Below are 17669 nucleotides of genomic sequence, written 5' to 3'. Positions count from 1 at the left end.
ATAATTTGGGAAACTCCAGAGAAGACAGAAAGCCTATTTTATTTACTCATATTTCTGCTTACTGTGTGCTTTCTTTTTTTTCCTGATGTTTCAAAGTGATTTTTATTATTATTCTTATTACCTTTCTGTTTAGAGGACTTCTTTTAGCCATTCTCTTAAGGTAAATATGCTGGTGACAAATCTCTTAGTTTCCCTTCATCTGAGAATTACTCGATATCCTCTTTATTCCTAAAGAATACTTTTACTGGTTACAGGATTCTGGGTTGATGGTTGTTTTCTTTCAGCTCTTGAAAAATACTACCCTGTTTGTCTGACTTCCATTGTTTCTGATGAGAAAACTTCTGTCTTCGAATTCCTTCTTCTTTATAGGTAAAGTATAGTTTTTCTCTGATGGTTTTTAAGATGTTTTCCTTTGTTTTTAGTTTTCATAAGTTTAATTGTGATGTATCTTATTGTGGATTTCTTTGGATTTATCTTATTTGACATAGCCTAAGCTTTTTAAATTTGTAGGCTTACTTCTCTTGACAAACTTGTGAAGTTTTCAGCTGTTATTTCTTTTCTTTCTTTCCACTTTATTTAGGCATGATTGATATACAAAAACCCTGCACATAATTAACGTGTATAATTTGGTGAGTTTGGACATATGTATACACTCACATTACCATCACCCTAATCAAGGTAATAAACATATTGATCACTTCTAAAAATTTCCCTATGTCCCTTTGTGTTGATTTGTTTGTCTACCTGTTTGTTTTGTGGTAAGAACACATAACGTGAGACCTGCCCTCTTAACAAATGTTTAAGTTCATAATGTCCCCTCATTTCTTCTAGTGCTTATTGAGCCCCATGCCCTTGCTCCGCCCCTTCTGGAACTCTGATGACACAAAGGTTGGATCTTTTGTTATAGTCCCACAGAGCCCTGATGCTCTGTCCTCTTTTCTTTTCCTGTTTGTTTTCTCTCTGCTGTTCAAATTGGGTAATTTCTATGGTTCTATCTTCCGGTTCACTGATTCTTTCCTCTGTCCCCTCCATTCTCTGCCGAGTCCACCTTCTGAACTTTTATTTAGGTTATTTTATTGTGTTTAGGACTTAAATTTCTAAAATTTCCATTGGGTTTCCTTTATATTCTCTATTGCTTTGTTGAAGCTTTCTATTTATTTCAGTTATTTCAAGTTTATTCATAATTGCTTGTTGAAGCATTTTTAATGATGGCTGTTTTCAGACTTTTGTCAGATAATTCTAACATCTGTCTCATCTTCGTGTTAGCATCTATTGATTTTTTTTATTCATTCAATCTGAAATCATCCTGTCTCTTGGTATAATGAGTGATTTCCTATTGAAACCTGGATATTTTTGTATTATTTAAACCTCCTGTTTAGCTGGGTTTCTTTGACACCATTTCCACAGGAGAAGCGGGGGGGGGTGGCAAATCCTCATTACTGACAATAGGAGCTAGAAGTCTGGGTTTCCCACTCAGCCTCTATTGAAACCCAAGGGGGGAGGTTCCTCATTACTGCTGGGTTGAGCTGAGAATCCTGGCTCCCCATGGGTCTCTATTGACACTCTCCATTACTGCTGGGAGATGGTGAAAGCCTTGACTCCCACTAGAAGTCCTTTGACACCACCCCAGTGGGGAGTGGGAGGAATACCTTATTAGTCCAAGATGGAGGTAGAATTCCAGGCTCCCTACTGCAGTGGCAGCAGGGAGGCATTAATGGCCAGCAGAGATGAAAGTCCCAGATCCCTGCTTGCCCTTCTCTGACACCACCCCAGCAGGGATGTTGGGATGCCTTGTTACAGCCTTGCAAATGTCAAAGTCTAGCTCCCTTTTACCCTTTTCTGGTATGGTTTCTGTGATGTTTAACTAGGGTAGAGCAGTAATTGTCTAAAAGTTTTCTGTCTTGCTAAGCTTCCCTTTCTCTGGTCATTGGTCTAGAGAGAGTAGGCTTTGTTGTTGGGGCTTTTTTGTTTGTCCCTATTGCTGTTTCCTAGTCACCAGCTTCTTCTGCTCTAAGTTTCTTTCTAGGACATTTTGATTCCTGTCTGAGCTTGGGTCATCTGTGCCCACATCACATGGGGCTGTTGTAACAGCACTGTGAGGTCCCCTGGAAGATCACGTGGGTACTGTCTGCCCCAAGGGGCCTCCTGAACATGGACAGAGACAACCATGGTTTACAGACAGGAACACAACATGGATAATGGGGGGCAGGGAGGCAGGGAGGCAGGGAGGCAGGGAATGAGTCATTTGTTCTTTCTTCAGGAGTGTTTTTGGTGTTTGAAGAGTGATTTTTTTCATCATGTGTCCAACCTTTATTATTTCTTTTGTTGTTGTCATTATGAAGAGTTCACAACTATTCTAGGAAAAATGAGAAACTAATGTTGAGGAAAAAGAAGAAGCTAACCTAAATCTCACCACCAGAGAAAAGAACTATTAACTTTTTGGTTTATATCTTGTAGTCTTTTATTTTGAATATATTATATGCACATGTGTAAATATATGTGTATCTGATTTTAAAGTAAAATAGAATAACATTAAACATAGTTTTTTCAGTTTTATATTTTATTTTTTAAATGTTTATTTATTTATTTTGAGAGAGAGAGCACAAGCAGGGAGAGGGGCAGAGAGAGAGAGGGAGAGAGAGAATCCCAAGCAGGTTCTGTGCTATCAGTGGGGAGCCCGACTCCAGCTAGAACCCATGAACCATGGGATCATGACCTGAGCGGAAATCAAGAGTTGGGTGCTTAACCAACTGAGCCATCCAGGCACCCTCAGTTTTATATTTTAAAGTAATTTCATACTAACAAAAAGTTGCAAGAATAGTAACAAGGAACTCCCATATTCCCTTCACCCAGATTCACCAAATGTTTCCATGTTGCCCTTTTCTTTCATCCCTTTCTCTCGTTCTCCCAGTCTCTTTACTCTGTACTCCTAAATATTTCAGTGTCTATTTTCTAAGAACAAGAGAATTCTTTTGCATAACCACAGTACAATTAGCATTGTTTCAATAATATTATCCAATCTACAAACCATTGTGCAAATATTGCCAATTGTCCCAATAATATTTGTTTTTCTGGTCCAGTATTCATTCTGGAATCATAAATTGTATTTAGTTTTCATGTCTCTTTAGTTTTCTGTAATCTGGAGCCATTCCTCAGCCTTTATTTGTCTTTCCTGATTTTAACATTGTTAAACAGTACAGGCCAAGGTGTTTTACAAAATGTCCCCCAATCTGAGTTTGTCTGATCTTTCCTCCTGATCAGACTCAGATAATGCTTTTTAACAGGAATATCACCAAAGTGATATTGTGTCCCTCTCTATGCATCTTATCAAGAGGCCCTTAATGATAGTTTGTTCTATTGTCGGCGATGTTAACTTTTATTTCTTGGTTAAAATGGTATGTTCCAGGTTTCTCTTCCGTAAAGTTAGTATCTTCTCTTTTGTATTAGTAGATAATTTTTGGAGTGATACTTTCAGACGATATAAATATCCTCTACCTCATCAAATATTCACCCATAAGTTTAGCATCCATTGCCTGAATCACTTGCTACTGTGATGCTTGCAAAAAGGTTATTTTCTCATTTCAACAATGTATTTTACATCTATCAGTTGGCATTCTATTATAAGGATGTGGTTTCTTTCTACGTCCTTTTTTTCACTGAGAAATTTTAATGCCTTTTGCTATGTCACAATGCTCTTCTGGTACTAACTACCTAGAGTTTATCACAGACTCCACAGGTTAAGGGCACAGCCTCCAATGAGACTGTCCTCACTTCAGATGGGCCCCCCAGTCATCCATTATTTTAACCAACTAGCTGCAAATTTGGGAGGTTCACATGACCCCCTGAGGTTTGATCATTTGCTAGGATGACTCCCAGAATTCCAGAAGGTGCTACCCTTATGATTACGGTTGTGTTATGAAGGCTGTAGATCAGGACCAACCAAACAAAGAGACACACAGAGTGAGATCCGGCAGCACTTCTTCCCTACAAATCTTTGATGTTATCTTCCCAGTGCCAGGTCTTATCCTGAGTTAGGCGATGGAGGCACAATTCAGATATGGGGAGCAGACCTGCTTTCGGCTGATGAGAGGGAGGGAAGACCACCCAGGTAGAGGGAATAGCATTGCAAAGATGCAGAGGCATGTAGTGGAATTCTTTGGCATGATCAGAACATTGGTTGGAACATTATATATAATGCTGAGTGAGAGTGTTGTGGAGAATGAAGCTATGCACTGAAGTTTGCACCTTGCCCTATGGGCCCGGGAGGAGCAGAGTCTGTGAAAGGAAGTGAGGAGGGCAGTGACAGGATCATAGCTATGTGACATAAGTAGCTCTCTGCACATTATGGAGGATGGATTGCAAGGAGAGGACACTCAGAGACCGCTGGAGATTTGTAGAAAAAAGGCAGGAGGTGATGAAGAGTACAAGCTAAGGTGGGAGCCATGGGCATGGAGAGCAGGGGTGAGTCAAGGTGAGGGTAGGTGTTCCAGGAGGGTCATCAAGGAGACCACGCTGAGGTGTGTGAGCTCTTCCCCTGGTCCTGGACCCCTCTAGTTAGAAACCTTCTCATTATCATCTGTCTTAGAGGCCAGTGTGCCTCTTTTTCCCATTTTATGTGGTTGATAATTTCCCCAAGCAGGATAAGCCTGAAGAAATCTGCACAAAGACTCACTGTAATTAAATTTCTGAAAACCAAAGATAAAAATCTGGAAACTAGGTCAGATGCAGTATAGCTGATTTACAGAGTTAATAATAACTCCACAAGTGTGCACAGAGCAGCAAACTCTTCATTAATGTGCTATTTTTGCCAGGTTTTTGGTATCAAAGTTATGCTGGTTTCATAAAAGGAACTTGGAAGCTTTCCTTTTTTCTCTGTGCACTGAAATGCTTTAAATAGCACTGAAGTTATCGTTTCTCTAAGGATTTGGTTGAATTCACTTATGGGGCTGGTAATTTCTTTTTTTTTTTTCTTTTTACATCTTTATTAAGATGTGCCTATGAAACTGTCACCCCAATCAACATGACCTTAGATCTTACCCAAGAGACTTGTCCAGGATCGTATATCAGGTGGGTGACACCCCCTCCCAAAATTTCCTTGTGCCCCTTTGCAGTCTACCCCTCCTCCACTCTTGTCCCCAGGCAACCCTGACCTGCTTTCTCCTATTATAGATTAGTTTGCATATTCTAGAATTTATGTAAATGGAATCAAACAGTATGTACTCTTTCTCTGTTTGGCTTCCTTCACTCAACCTACTTGTTTTGAAATACACCCATGTTATGTGTATCAATAGTTCATTCATTTTTATTGCTGAGTAGAATTCCATTGTATGAATACACCACAATTTATCTATATATTTACCAGTTGAGTGACATTTGGGTTGTTTTCAGTTGGGGACTATTTAAATACAGGTGCTCTAAACATTCATATAGAAGTCTTTGTGTGGACATATGTAACTTAGGAATATATTAGGTCACATAAGTGTATATTTACCTTTTTTTTTTTTTTTAGAAATTCTGTTTAATTGTTTTCTTTTTTTGTAAGTCTATTTATTTATTTTGAGAGAGAGAGAGAGAGAGAGCATGAGCAGGGGAGGGGCAGAGAGAGAGGGAGAAAGTGAGAATCCCAAGCAGGCTCTGCACCATCAGCACAGAGCCCAATGAGGGGCTTGAACTCACAAACCATGAGATTGTGACCTGAGCCAAAATTAAGAGTCAGACTCTTAACTGACTGAGCCACCCAGGTGCCACATAGGTGTGTATTTAACTTTTTAAGAAACTGCCAAACTATTCTCTAGTGGTTGTTCCACTTTACATTTCCACCAGCATCGTACAAGAGTCCCAGTGACTCTGTATCCTCACCAACACCAATTATGAGTTTTGAGTGGTTGTGATTTGGCAACTTTCTCTATTTCTTCTCTTCATCTTAGGCTTGGGCTGCCCAGACAAAAGAGGTGGAGGCATAACTTAGCTACTGATGTTTCATTGCAGGGTAGGGGTGGGGAATACAGATTGAGGAAAAACTGGAAGGGAAGCAGGGAAGGAGAGAAAACAAACACAAGGTGGTACATTGCAAAGCTAGTCACGAGCACAAGAAAACACAGGAGGCCACTCAGCCATGGAATGTCTCTGGAGAAGCCATATGGAACTGGAACATCTTGGCAGGGTATGTGATTAAGGAAGGGAGAGGAATTTATCCACTGATGGCTTTCCATCTCTTGTCATTCTTGGTTCAAATTTACCCCCATGGAGCCTTAGCTCCCCTGAATGTGTTGTGTGGCCCCTTTGGACAGCTGCTGGGGAAACCAGATCTGACACCCCAGAGCATAGTGTGGGCATCCCAGGGCACAGTTCTTCATCTGAGTCTAGAAACAAGAGCCTCTGGTTGCCCAGTTAGGTTGGCCCAGGACATCTAGGGCATGTGTTTCTTGCAGTGAAGGTGAGGGGAGGCTGTGCTGAAGCCTAGACAGGACTCTGTGTGAGGCTGAGCCCACAGCAGTTGGGAGATGAACTGGCAGTGGGGCCAGCACTGAGCACTGGAGTGGTGCCACAGCCAATGCAGTGGAGCAAACCTGGAGAGATCTGTAAGTTGAGGTGGGTACAATCTTTTGAGATACTTTATGTCTATTAGCCCCTCTAATCTTTGACATAGCCTTGGAATGCAGGCAGGGATTTATAGCCCTGCATTTCAGATGAAGAAAGGTAGGTCTTGCCTAAGCGACTTGCCCGGGATCGTACATCAGGCGGGTGAGACACTTGGGCCTCTGTCTGGACCCAGTGCTCTTTCCACATGCTATACAGATGCCAGATATTCTAAGATGTACATTTTGGAGACTGTGTCTGGTTTGGGACACCGTCAAGAAGACAGAAAATCACATCCCAAATCTCGTGTTGGGTTTGTTTGTTTGTTTGTTTGTTTGTTTGTTTTTGGCTACTTTGGGGGAGTCAGGCAGCAGGAGGTCCAGATAATGAGACTGCCATGGGAAGCAAGTTGGGGAATCTGGGAGTCTAGTCCTAATCTGTGTGACCTTGGGCCAATGATTGTTCCCCTTGGACCTCTAAATTAGCAAACATTTGGTGAGAATGTATGCACTATGTGCCATACATTGTACCAATTGTGGGGAATATCAAAATGAGAACAATAGTCCTTGTCCTAATGAAATTTCTAATCTGGACCCTCCCCTATGATCATTCGTCCTGTCAAGTGGGGGAGTCTCTTTCTCCTTTGCCTTGAATCTGGGGATATTGATCTTGAGCTTGAAGAAGCTCAAGAATAATGAGAGATGTAGGATTGGCCATCCCTATCAGCCCAGCTGGCAGTCAGTCAATCCCTAGAAGCAGAGCCAGCCTGTTGGTCTGCAGTTAAGCACAGACACACACAGATCCAGTCAATACTAGAAGAACTGCCTAACTGAGCCCAGCCTATACTACCAGCCCACAGAATTGTGAGCTAAATAAATGATTGTGGTTATAAGTCACTGATTTTAAGCTGTTTTATTATAAAGCAACAGCTATCCAATACAACGTGCAAAATGCTTAGCACAGTAACCACAGTTTAACTAATGGAGATGATGATGATGATGATGGTCATGGTGGTGGGCAGTATCCATGCTCAGACCACTGTTGGGAATAGAAGAAAAGGTGGCTTCATGACTCCCAAAAGCAGCTCGTGGCATGGCATTATTCACAAGAAGAAAAGGCAACAATGACTTCCAGTGAATTTCTACTCACTTATTTATTCTTCAAGGTCTTGACCAATTATAAAGACCTTAAGCCTGGCTAAGGAGATTTGACTTCATGTCCACTATGAAGAGCCACTGACAGATTCTAGGCTGAGAGTGTGGGATAATGACTATTTTAGAAAGATAGTGCAGTGGTCAGAAAGGGTCAGGGAGAGAGACAGCCTGAGGGAGGGAGGAGGACAATGTCAGCCACCTCCTTATGCCTTTTATAGCACCCATGACCCTTAGAATAACTCTGACTCCTCAGACTCCACAGGGTCTGAGGTGCGATTGACCCTCTATCTACTTGAATCTTTCTCCCCCGTTCTCACTCTGCTCCACCCACCAATTTCTCTTGGTCCCTTGGACATGCCCTAATTCATCTTCCCTCAGTGCCTTTGTACATGCTATGCTGTTGCCTTCCTTTCCTTCCTGTGTCACTTGTGCTCATCCTTCAAATTTCTGTAACTCAGATGTCTCTGAATCCTTAATCTAAACCAGGTCACCCTGAAGTACCCACCAAAAACGCTATGCTTTTCTTCTGTGGCAGTTGCCATGGTTTATACTTGCATGTGTAATATAGGAGTCATGATTTGATGGGTATCTGTCTCCTCCACCAGACTGTGAGCTCTGCTGGGTCTGTCTTGCTCACTGTTGTGCCCAGAGCCTGGCCCAATGCCTAGTGTGTATCAGGCATAAACAAAATGAATATAAAATGAATGGATGCCCATAAGTGAAAACCCCTTGGGGCAGAATATCCATGCTTACTTAGAATCTCTCTGTCCTGAAATGACAAAAGAGAAAGGAGAGAGAGACCACAATCCTTAGAGCTCTTCTTGGGGACAAATTGGTCTTGCCCTGGGAGTGTCACTCAGGACTCTGGCTCCTGTTTTATAGCCAGAGGACACATTTAATCCAGACAATAAATAATCCATCCCACCAGCCCTCATGGCTGAGCGGAAGGTCCTTAAGGAAAGACCAACACTGATGTGGAACATTGAGTTCCCCAACCTCAAGGACACAGAATTTTCCTGCAGGGTTTTAATCATCTATTTGAACAAGGAATGTTTCCCCAAGCCTTACTTCATAAACAAGTCTGTGATCAGAGGCAAACAAACAGCCCCTGTGTGGACATCTGACGTCTGGAAGATTTCATCTGGGCAGCAGCAGAGAGACTTCACAGAGAAGCCCACAGAGTTGAAAGCAATGAAAACCTTTGTGGCCATATCCCAGTGTCCCCAAATAGGACAGTCATTGACATCTCTCCCCTTCCTTTTGAAGAATTCCTTTTTGTAATTGGAGCTCCTGGCTTATATACAGCTATTTGTGGGTTTATGTGCCCCTATCTTTCCATTTCTCCTACTAGACCTTTTATGAGGGCAAAGGACAAGGATAGATCTCATTCACCCATTGTTTTCCTACCCATACATTGCTCAATGCTTGGCACAGAGCTGGCCCCATAAATGTTTGCTGATTGGATAAGCAGTGGTGAAAGGTTGAGTTACAAGTGGGATGGAGAGAGGGCAAACAGTCTGAGAATGGGTTCGTGTATACAAAAAAGGTAAAGTTAAAAGCCTAGTGGAGAAATGGAGTGGAGGCTGATGAGACTGGGAGTCCCTGAATCAAGCCATGCCCGAAGATTTGACCATCAGTGGAGTTTTCAGTCATTTGTGCCAGAATATTCCCTTTGTTGACTAATCCATGTCCACAGAAAGACTTTATATAAACATTCACAACATCTGTATTCTAACAGCTAAAAACTATAGACAATCGAGATGTCTATCAACAGGTGAATGAATAAACCAATTGAGAGATAGCCGTAATTCATAGAACAGAATACTATTTGGCAACCCAGCAATAAAAGGATCGAACTACTGATGCAAACAGCAATGTAGGTGAATCTCATAGACATTATACTGAACCTGATAAGCCAGATTCGAAGGACTACATACTGTGTGATTCTATTTAAAGGAATTTTTGGAATGGCTTAACAAAACTATAGTGAAATGATTCAGATGAGTAGTCACCTTTGGAGAAGTGGGAATTGACTGGAAAGCGAGGTGAAGGAACTTTCTGGGGAACTGTAACTATTTTATATCTTGATCTGGCTGGTAGTTACATGCATGTACATATAGGTAAAAACCATCAAGCTGTGCATTTTAGATGCATGCATTTTACTGTATGTAAAGTATACCTAAATTTTTTTAAGCGTTGGATTAGATTCTCTCTGAAGTCCTTCTAATTCTCTTGTGTTTAGGGTTCTGGGATAGAGTATGGGTAATTGTTCCCCGTTTCTGAGTTCCTTTGGTGTCCTGTAGCTAGAAGGGCACTAGCATAGGAGTGCAGAGATCTGGGCACTGGCCAGGCAGAGTCATAGGGGTAGAGACTGAGTAAAAGCAGAGGAAGCCAGTGGGTGGCAGGAAGAAGAAGCAGATGCACAAAAAGAAGGGAGAGAGAGAGGAAAAGAGAAACGAGAGACAGATAAAGGGAGGCAAAGAGAAGGCAAGGAGACAGAGATCTAGAGAGTGAGACAGAGAGAGGGTCACAGAAAGACAGAGTGACAGCAGGAGACTAAGAGAGAGACTGAGAGACTAGAAGGAGTGCCAGAGACCCAGAAAGGGGGAAAGGGGGAAGGAAGGAGAGAAGAGGAGAGGGAAAGAGAGAGAGAGAGAGAGAGAGAGAGAGAGAGAGACCGACCCAGGGGGAGATAAGGAAAGGAACGTAGATTACCATATGTGGCCCCAGTGAGGTAGCCATTTTGCCTTTTGCTGGATATCACCACTCACTGCCTCCTCCCTGTAGGGACCACTGGATGCCACACTTGTCCTTGAACCTCTGCAACCTCCAGCTGACAATGAAGACCTGCTGACAATGAAAACCTGCTGCCTTTGTGCTGACTTCCTTGTACAGCCCTGAAAGTCCCCCAAAAGCTGTGTGATTATTCTTTCTTTGTGTACCAGCCTCACCCCAAGGACGGGAGTGTCCAGAGGGCAGGGACTTGCTGTCATTATGAGCATCCTCCAGTCTTCCACACTTGTGCCCAACAGGCATGAGTCAACTGGGCACGTTGATGCATCAGTTCATTTTTCCTACCAGGAAGCATTCAGGGGTGTTGCAAGATGCTTATACCTTTCAGTTTTGTTTGGGACAGTGGCCCCAGCCCCTGAGCCAACCCCATTAGGTTCTGGTTGTAGGGCTGGCAGAAACTGGTAGGGGCACTGTCTGCCCCCTGGGGAATTGTGCTGTTATACAGGACAGTAGGAGTGGTGAAATCAGGAAGCCCAGGTCAGAAAGCAATGAAATGCTGGCCAGAACACATGGTCCTAAAAGGGAAAATCAATCACACAGTGGGCTCAGAAGATTTCAGGAAGTGGAGCTTGAGGGCAACCTGGGTGGCTCAGTTGGTTAAGCGTTTGAGTCTTGATTTCAGCTCAGGTCATGACCTCATGGTTGTGAGGTGGAGCTCTGTGTTGGACTCTGTGCTGACAGCATGGAGCTTGCTCGGGATTCTCTCTGTCCCTCTCTTTCTGTCCCTCCCTTGATCGTGCTCTCCCTCTCTGTCTCAAAATAAATAAAAATTTAAAAGAAGAAGAAAGAAAATGGAGCTTGCTTGGGCAAGAGGTACAGGGCTAAGACTGAATTAAGCAAAGGTGTAGGAGGGTCTCTTGAGGTTGGTGTGCTGGAAAGACCCGTGGGCGGACATGGTGTGTGTCTGTTACATAATTTCCCAATGGTCATTGAACTTGGGCCGAGCACCAAGACCAAGATCCTCCTTCCTCCCCCTTCCTTCCAGGCAGCCAGAAAGCCCAGGGTCTCAGCTGAGTGGATTAACTACTAAATCATCACATAAGAAGCCCAACTTAAGACTTAGGGGATGGCACCAAGTCTGGATTTTGCTAGAACTTCTCTCATCCACTGCCAAGACAGCTTCCTTTGAGGACGGCCCTAACCACATGTCGGCCATGCCTCACTTTGGTGTCAGGATGGCTGTGCCCGCAGCCCCTTCTATGGACTGACACTTGCCTGACAGTCCAGCCCTGAGATCTGGGATTTTCCATCTTTTTGTTCCCAGATGGCCCCATCTGAGGCCCTAGACCTTTAGAAATGTGTTTTGCCTAGGTCCCAGGGGTGACACTAATGAGTTCTGAGTTCCCTTCCGTTCTCTCTGGCTGGGATGTGGTTCTGAGTGTGGGTGGAGGAATGCTTGAGTGTGGTTCTTGTTTGCATCTTTGGAAATCCTTTGGCAGGAAAGGAGGCCAGGACTCAGTGTCTATTCTAACAGGAGCTGCTTTGGGGGTTCTAGTCGACAGGGAGGTGGGTCTTTGAAGAACTGGGGAGGAAGAAGAGCTGGTTTTTGTTTCTACTCCAACCCCTACTTTTGTTTCATGCCATTGCATTGCCTCTCTTAGGGGTAGTTAAAATCTTATTTTTAAGCAGGTTTCTGGTCCACCACCCATTTATTGTGTGGCCTGGGGCCACCTACTGTGCCTCAGATACCTCACCTGGCTGTGCTTCTTCCAGCTTAGTGATTCGAAGCTTCTCTGAGCTCTAAACCTGCCAGTCTCTGAAAAGAAACCACAATTTTCCTCACTTTCCAAAAACAAAGGACAAGAGCCTATGTGCAATTGGTTATCCCTTCTTCCCCAACAGTGAGCATGGTTTCTCAGCAGGCAGAATTAGCGTGATGGTCTCCCGGGCTGTAGAAAGGAAGAAATACAGTAAGAAGCTTGAAAGGATTTGCAAACTGAAATAAGCAATGCAAATATTTGCACTAATACCTGCCCCCAACCTCTCCCAAGTATCACATGCTGTATCTTATTTTTTTTTTTTTATGGTTTTGCTCTGTGTGTGTATGTTGGTGTGTGTGTTTGGCACATGTGTATTGGTGTGGCTGTGTTGTGTGTGTCAATGTGTGTCTGTAGGTGGAGCCTGGGTCCTAGAACATAGTATATTCTCAGTAAATGTGAGTCGTTATGAAAGCTTGGAACTTCTTCTGTTTTGCTTTGTTTTTAACCCTATTTTTTTTTTTATCAAGGTATAACACTCGGTAAAGTGCACAGATCTTAGCTGTAGAGCATGATGGATTTTTGCATGTGTATACATCCATGTGGCCACCACCCAGATCAAAAAATGGGGTACTGCCAGCTCCCAGCAGCTTCCCTGCAGCATCAGTGTCCACTTTCCTTTATTTAAAGTTTCCTTATTTATTTTGAGAAAGCGAGAGAGAAAGAGAGAGCGCACAAGCACATGCTCGTGCAGGGGAGGGGCAGAGAGAGAGGGAGAGAAAGAATCCAGAGCAGGCTCCTACTGTCAGCGCAGAGCCCAACGCGGGGCTCGAACTCACAAACCACAAGATCATGACCTGAGCCGAAGTCAGATGCTTAACTGACTGAGCTGCCCAGGCACCCCCAGTGTCCACTCTCCTGACTTCTATCATCTTAGATTGGTTGTCCATGGTTTCAGACTTCACATAAATGGAGCCATACAGTATACACTCTTCAGGTCTGGCTTCTTCAGTTCAACATAGTGCCTATGAGATTCATCCATATTTAGCAGAGCTTTTTTCTTTTAACTTCCAGTGTCGTGTGGCATTGTCCAGACTTAGCATGTACTCATCTATTCTCCTGTTGGTGACCATCCCGTCCGTTTCCAGTTTGGGCTGTCATGAGTAAAGCTTCTGCAAGCAAGGCTTTCGTGGACATAAGCACTGATTTTGGTTGGGTATCTACCCAGAAGAGAATTTCCTAGGTCATAGGGTATCTGCATCTTTGCTTTTAATAGATGCTGCCAAACAGTTTTCTGAAGTGCTTTTAGGTTACTCTCCAAACAGCAATAATCGAGAGTTCCAGTTGCTTCATATCCATCTACATCCTCACTGTCACAGTTGGCTTCTCAGAGGCAGGTGCTGTGATGGAGTCAGGGTTGCAAGGTATCTGTTAGGGCTCAGCACCTGTGAAAAGAAAGGGGAGGAGCAGAACTGGACAGAGGGAGAGAAGCTGATCTGCGGTGCGGGCCAACAGAGCCCCAGTCAACCCAGCAGGGAGCCCCGGGGTGAGCACTGCCCACCCCAGTGACTACTTTGGTGGAAACAGCAGACCTAGAACCCTGCCTCGCTCAGTCCCTGGATGTGGACTGCTGCGGGAGGGCCATGGCCCCAGGCAAGGCAGTTCTCCAGAGCAGAAGCAGGTGTTGAAGGAGCTGACAGCACTCCCTATGACCGGTCCCCAACCCTCCCTCGAAGGGAGATCTCTCTGAGTCCAGCACATACACACTAGTCATGGGGGAGAGAGGGCGGTGATAGTGTCCTACTGAGATTTTAATCAGCATTTCCATGATGACTCATGTTGCTGTTGCACTTGTTGGCCTTTCGGATATCGTCTTTTGTACAGTGCCTATGCAAGTTTTTGCCCATTAAAACAAATTGAGATGTTTGTTTTTTCTTGTTAATTTATAAAAGTTCTGGATATGAGTTACTTTTCATACATATACTGCAAACATCTTTTGTCAGTCTGTTTTGTTTAGGAAATCTTTTCCTATCCTATAGGGTCATGAAGATATTCCTATCTTTTTTTTTTTCTAGAAGATTTATCATTTTTAGATCTATGATCCATCTCAAATTCATATTTGTATTTGGTACGAGTTAGGTTTTTTTTCCCCATATGGAAATCCAATTGGACTAATGCTACTCAATGAAAAAATCATCTTTCCCCCACCGAATTGTAGTACATCTTTACTGTAAATCAGCTGAAGGAATATGTGTTTGTCTCTTTCTGGGCTCCTTATTCTGGCCCATTTGACAGGATTATGCTGTGCCACACTGTCTTACTGCCTGTGGATTTATAAAAACTCTTAACATCTGGTGGTGTTAAGTCCCCCAACTTTTTTTTTTTTTTGAGATCGTCCTTACCTATTCTAGGTCCTTTGAATCTCCATATAGATTTTAAGATCAACATGCGTTTCCTCAAAAATACCTGCTGAGATATTGATCTACATTGGGCTTACATTGACTGTACACATCTATTTGGGGAGAATTGATATCTTAATATTAAGTTGGCCAATCAGTGACTATCGTGTAATTCTCCACTTAGACCTTCTTCAGTTTATCTGCAAAGTTCTGTAGTTTTTAGCATAGAGATCTTATACCTCTTTCATTAGATTTACTCATAAATATTAGATGATTTTAATATTATTATAAATGATATTTAAAGTTTTTCATTTTCTGGCTATTGCTAGCATATAGAAATTCAATCGATTTTTACATGTTGATTATATTCAGCAACCTTACTAAATATACTCATTCTAATAGTTTGCAGATTATTTGGATTTTTCCATATACAACATTGTCATCTGAAATAATACAGTTTGTAAGTTTCCTTTCCAATCATGTTTTATTTTTATTTTTCCTGCCTTATTGAAATGACTGGGTCCTGCCATACAATGTTGGATAGAAAAGTTAGTGGTGGACATCCTTTTCTTGATCCTATACTTAGGAGAAAAGCATTTAATATTTCACCATTAATGATGATGTTAGGTGTGTGTGTGTGTGTCTGTGTCTGTCTGTCTGCCTGTCTCTGTGTGTATCTGTATGTTTGGCAGATTCCCTTTATCAGATTAAGGAAATTCTATCTGATACTCTTTTCTGAGAGTTTTTGTCATGAAAAGGCACTGAATTTTAATAAATACTTTTCTGTATTGATTTTAGCTCACATCTACAGATGCAGATTTCAAACGCTGGAAAGTGGTTTGTGACTGATGTCAGGCCAGAGGGTTTCTGAGGGAGCTGAGCCCCTGTGGGGGCTGGATGAGATGGCTGCAGGAGGGCAGGAGTGTGAGGTGCCCTGAAGAGACAAGTCAGTGACATGTATGATCACCCATCCCAGCCCTAATGGACTTCTGCTCTGCTCGTTCCCAGCAAGCGCTTGGGGTCTTTTTCTGAATGGAAACTAGACCCTTTTATAGGACCCTGTGCCAGGCAATATGTGAGGCCTCACGGGGGAACACATGACCCAGGTGCTTCAGGGCCTTCGGGTTTTGCCACATGTCATGTCTTCATGCAGTTCTTAGGAGGAACTAGATTTGGACTAGAACCAGGGGGCCTGTGTCTCTCTCCTTTCTTCCGCAGCATCTCCCTGCCAGACACCAAAGACTCTTGGGAGCAGCTGGACTGTGTACAAGCAGGGAAAGAGCAACGGAAAATGCATCAGATGATCCCCACCCTCACCCATTTCGTCCCCTGCCTAGTTGTCTTGTGGATATTTGGCCTTCCCAGTGCGGTCTGGGAAGACTTAGAAAGTTTCCTTCCAGAGCCCCAGGAGGCCAAGAACGGGAGCTGCCCCAGGCCATTTCTGTCCCTGGGTCTCCTTTCAAAGGATTTCTGGATAGATGAGAGAGATTGTGGCTTGTGGGCGGTCAGGAGGGAAGGCCTATCGTTTCAGATTTCTGGCTTGGCTCAAAGATTCAAACTCTAATTCTCAGACTAAATGCCTCAGTCCACTGGGAATAAAGGTCTTCCCTTCAAAGAATGATCACCATATTTGTTGCTTCTGCTGCCTTTGCTCAGGTACCTTCTTTCCATACCAAGTCTCTGTTTCAGCCAAACTCATGTGGAAATTAGGACTCTTTGGGTTGCAAGTGACAGAAACAGATGGCAAACTAGCCTAACCCTCAAAAGAGGTGAAATTTATGGCTTCACAGATCTGAAAAGTCTAGGGTGGAAATCCAGGTGCTCAAGCACCGTCGTGAGGAATGGGACTGTCTCCGTTTTTGGCTCTGGTTTCTGCTGCACGGGCTTTATTCTCAGGCAAGCTCTTCCTTTACAATGGCAAAGAAGATCCGGCATACATCCTCCCAGCTTGGTAACTACAGTGGAAATACAACACCCTTTTTCAGTAGATGAGGCAAAAATACCAGGAAGGGCTCTCATTGGCCCAGGTTAATTCACACACCCGTATTGAGAATCAGCCCCACTGGAAACACATGGTCTGAGAATGGGGGAAGGGTGGATCCTGAGAGGAAAAAAAGTTTTTCAACTAGAATTAAATGTGCCAGGCAGGCAAAATCACTCAGCACCACCTCCTCCAGCTGCCCCTGCCCACATCCATGCCTTTGTTCACATATTTCCCTTTCTGGAATGTTGTCCTCCTTCCTCGGCTTAATGTCCCTTCCTCCAATCATCACCTCCCCTGGAAACCTTTGCCAGCCTTCCAGCCCACACAGATCTCCCCCTTCTTTGAACTCCCTGTGTGCCAGTGGTCTATATGTTTGATTTTACTTTAAAGCAAATATAACTCGATTGCTTTCTTCTGATTATATCATACGAATACTTGTTCCCCAGGCAAATCAAAATACAGAGATGAAATCCCATTACCCACAGAGGCTTCTCAGGGGAGGTGACACTGTGCCCAGGTCTGAGGTTTGAGTAGAAGTGAGGCAGGCGTGGATGGAACAGAGCCAGGGGTGTTTCGGGGTCGGGAGCCAGCCCAGGCAAAGTCTCCAGGTTTGAGGAAGTGACAGCAGCTCGGCGAGCAGGAGTGGAGTGGAGAGGTTTAGAGAGGAGACTGGCACATGGGGGCCATGGCAAGGAGGTGGCTTTTATTCTACATGAGGTGGGAAGCTGCTGGGGAATTTTGATCGGGAGGCAGGTGTTAATCAGAGAGAGCTTTCTTGGCTATGGCATGGAGAAGGCAGCGGGACAAGTTTGTACTTGGGAGGCCAATGTGGTCACCCAGGCTAGAGATGATGCTGGTTCTGCCCAGGGTGGTAGCTGTGGAGAGGGAGAGAAGTGGGTGGATTGGGGTAGGGGAGAGGGTTGAGTAATTTCTAGGTTTCTGGCTTGAGCAGCTATGTGAATGGGGTTCATTTACTGCCATGGGGAAGTTGGGAAGGTAACATTCTCTCTAAATGGACACCCAAAGTAGATTTATACTCACACTTTAAATAAGTTGCATGGAA

The 17669-nt window shown here is 43.6% G+C and overlaps 1 long non-coding RNA gene across 2 annotated transcripts in view; it reads left to right on the top strand.

The window, feature by feature from the left end:
• LOC132678888 (uncharacterized) overlaps window positions 1-14213 on the top strand; it is a 43764-nt gene extending 29551 nt beyond the window's left edge. The window contains exons 2-4 of one of the 2 annotated variants that reach the window (XR_009609863.3): window positions 285-369; window positions 4990-5067; window positions 10521-14213. This is a non-coding gene — a long non-coding RNA (uncharacterized LOC132678888). The remainder of the gene's footprint in view (window positions 1-284; window positions 370-4989; window positions 5068-10520) is intronic. The other variant, XR_009609862.3, reaches the window with a different exon arrangement.
• Window positions 14214-17669: the final 3456 nt, after the last annotated feature.

Source organism: Panthera onca, chromosome A2 (genome assembly GCF_046562875.1).
Source record: "Panthera onca isolate mPanOnc1 chromosome A2, mPanOnc1 haplotype 2, whole genome shotgun sequence".
Taxonomy (NCBI): domain Eukaryota; kingdom Metazoa; phylum Chordata; class Mammalia; order Carnivora; family Felidae; genus Panthera; species Panthera onca.
This window is presented reverse-complemented; position numbering and strand designations above follow the sequence as displayed.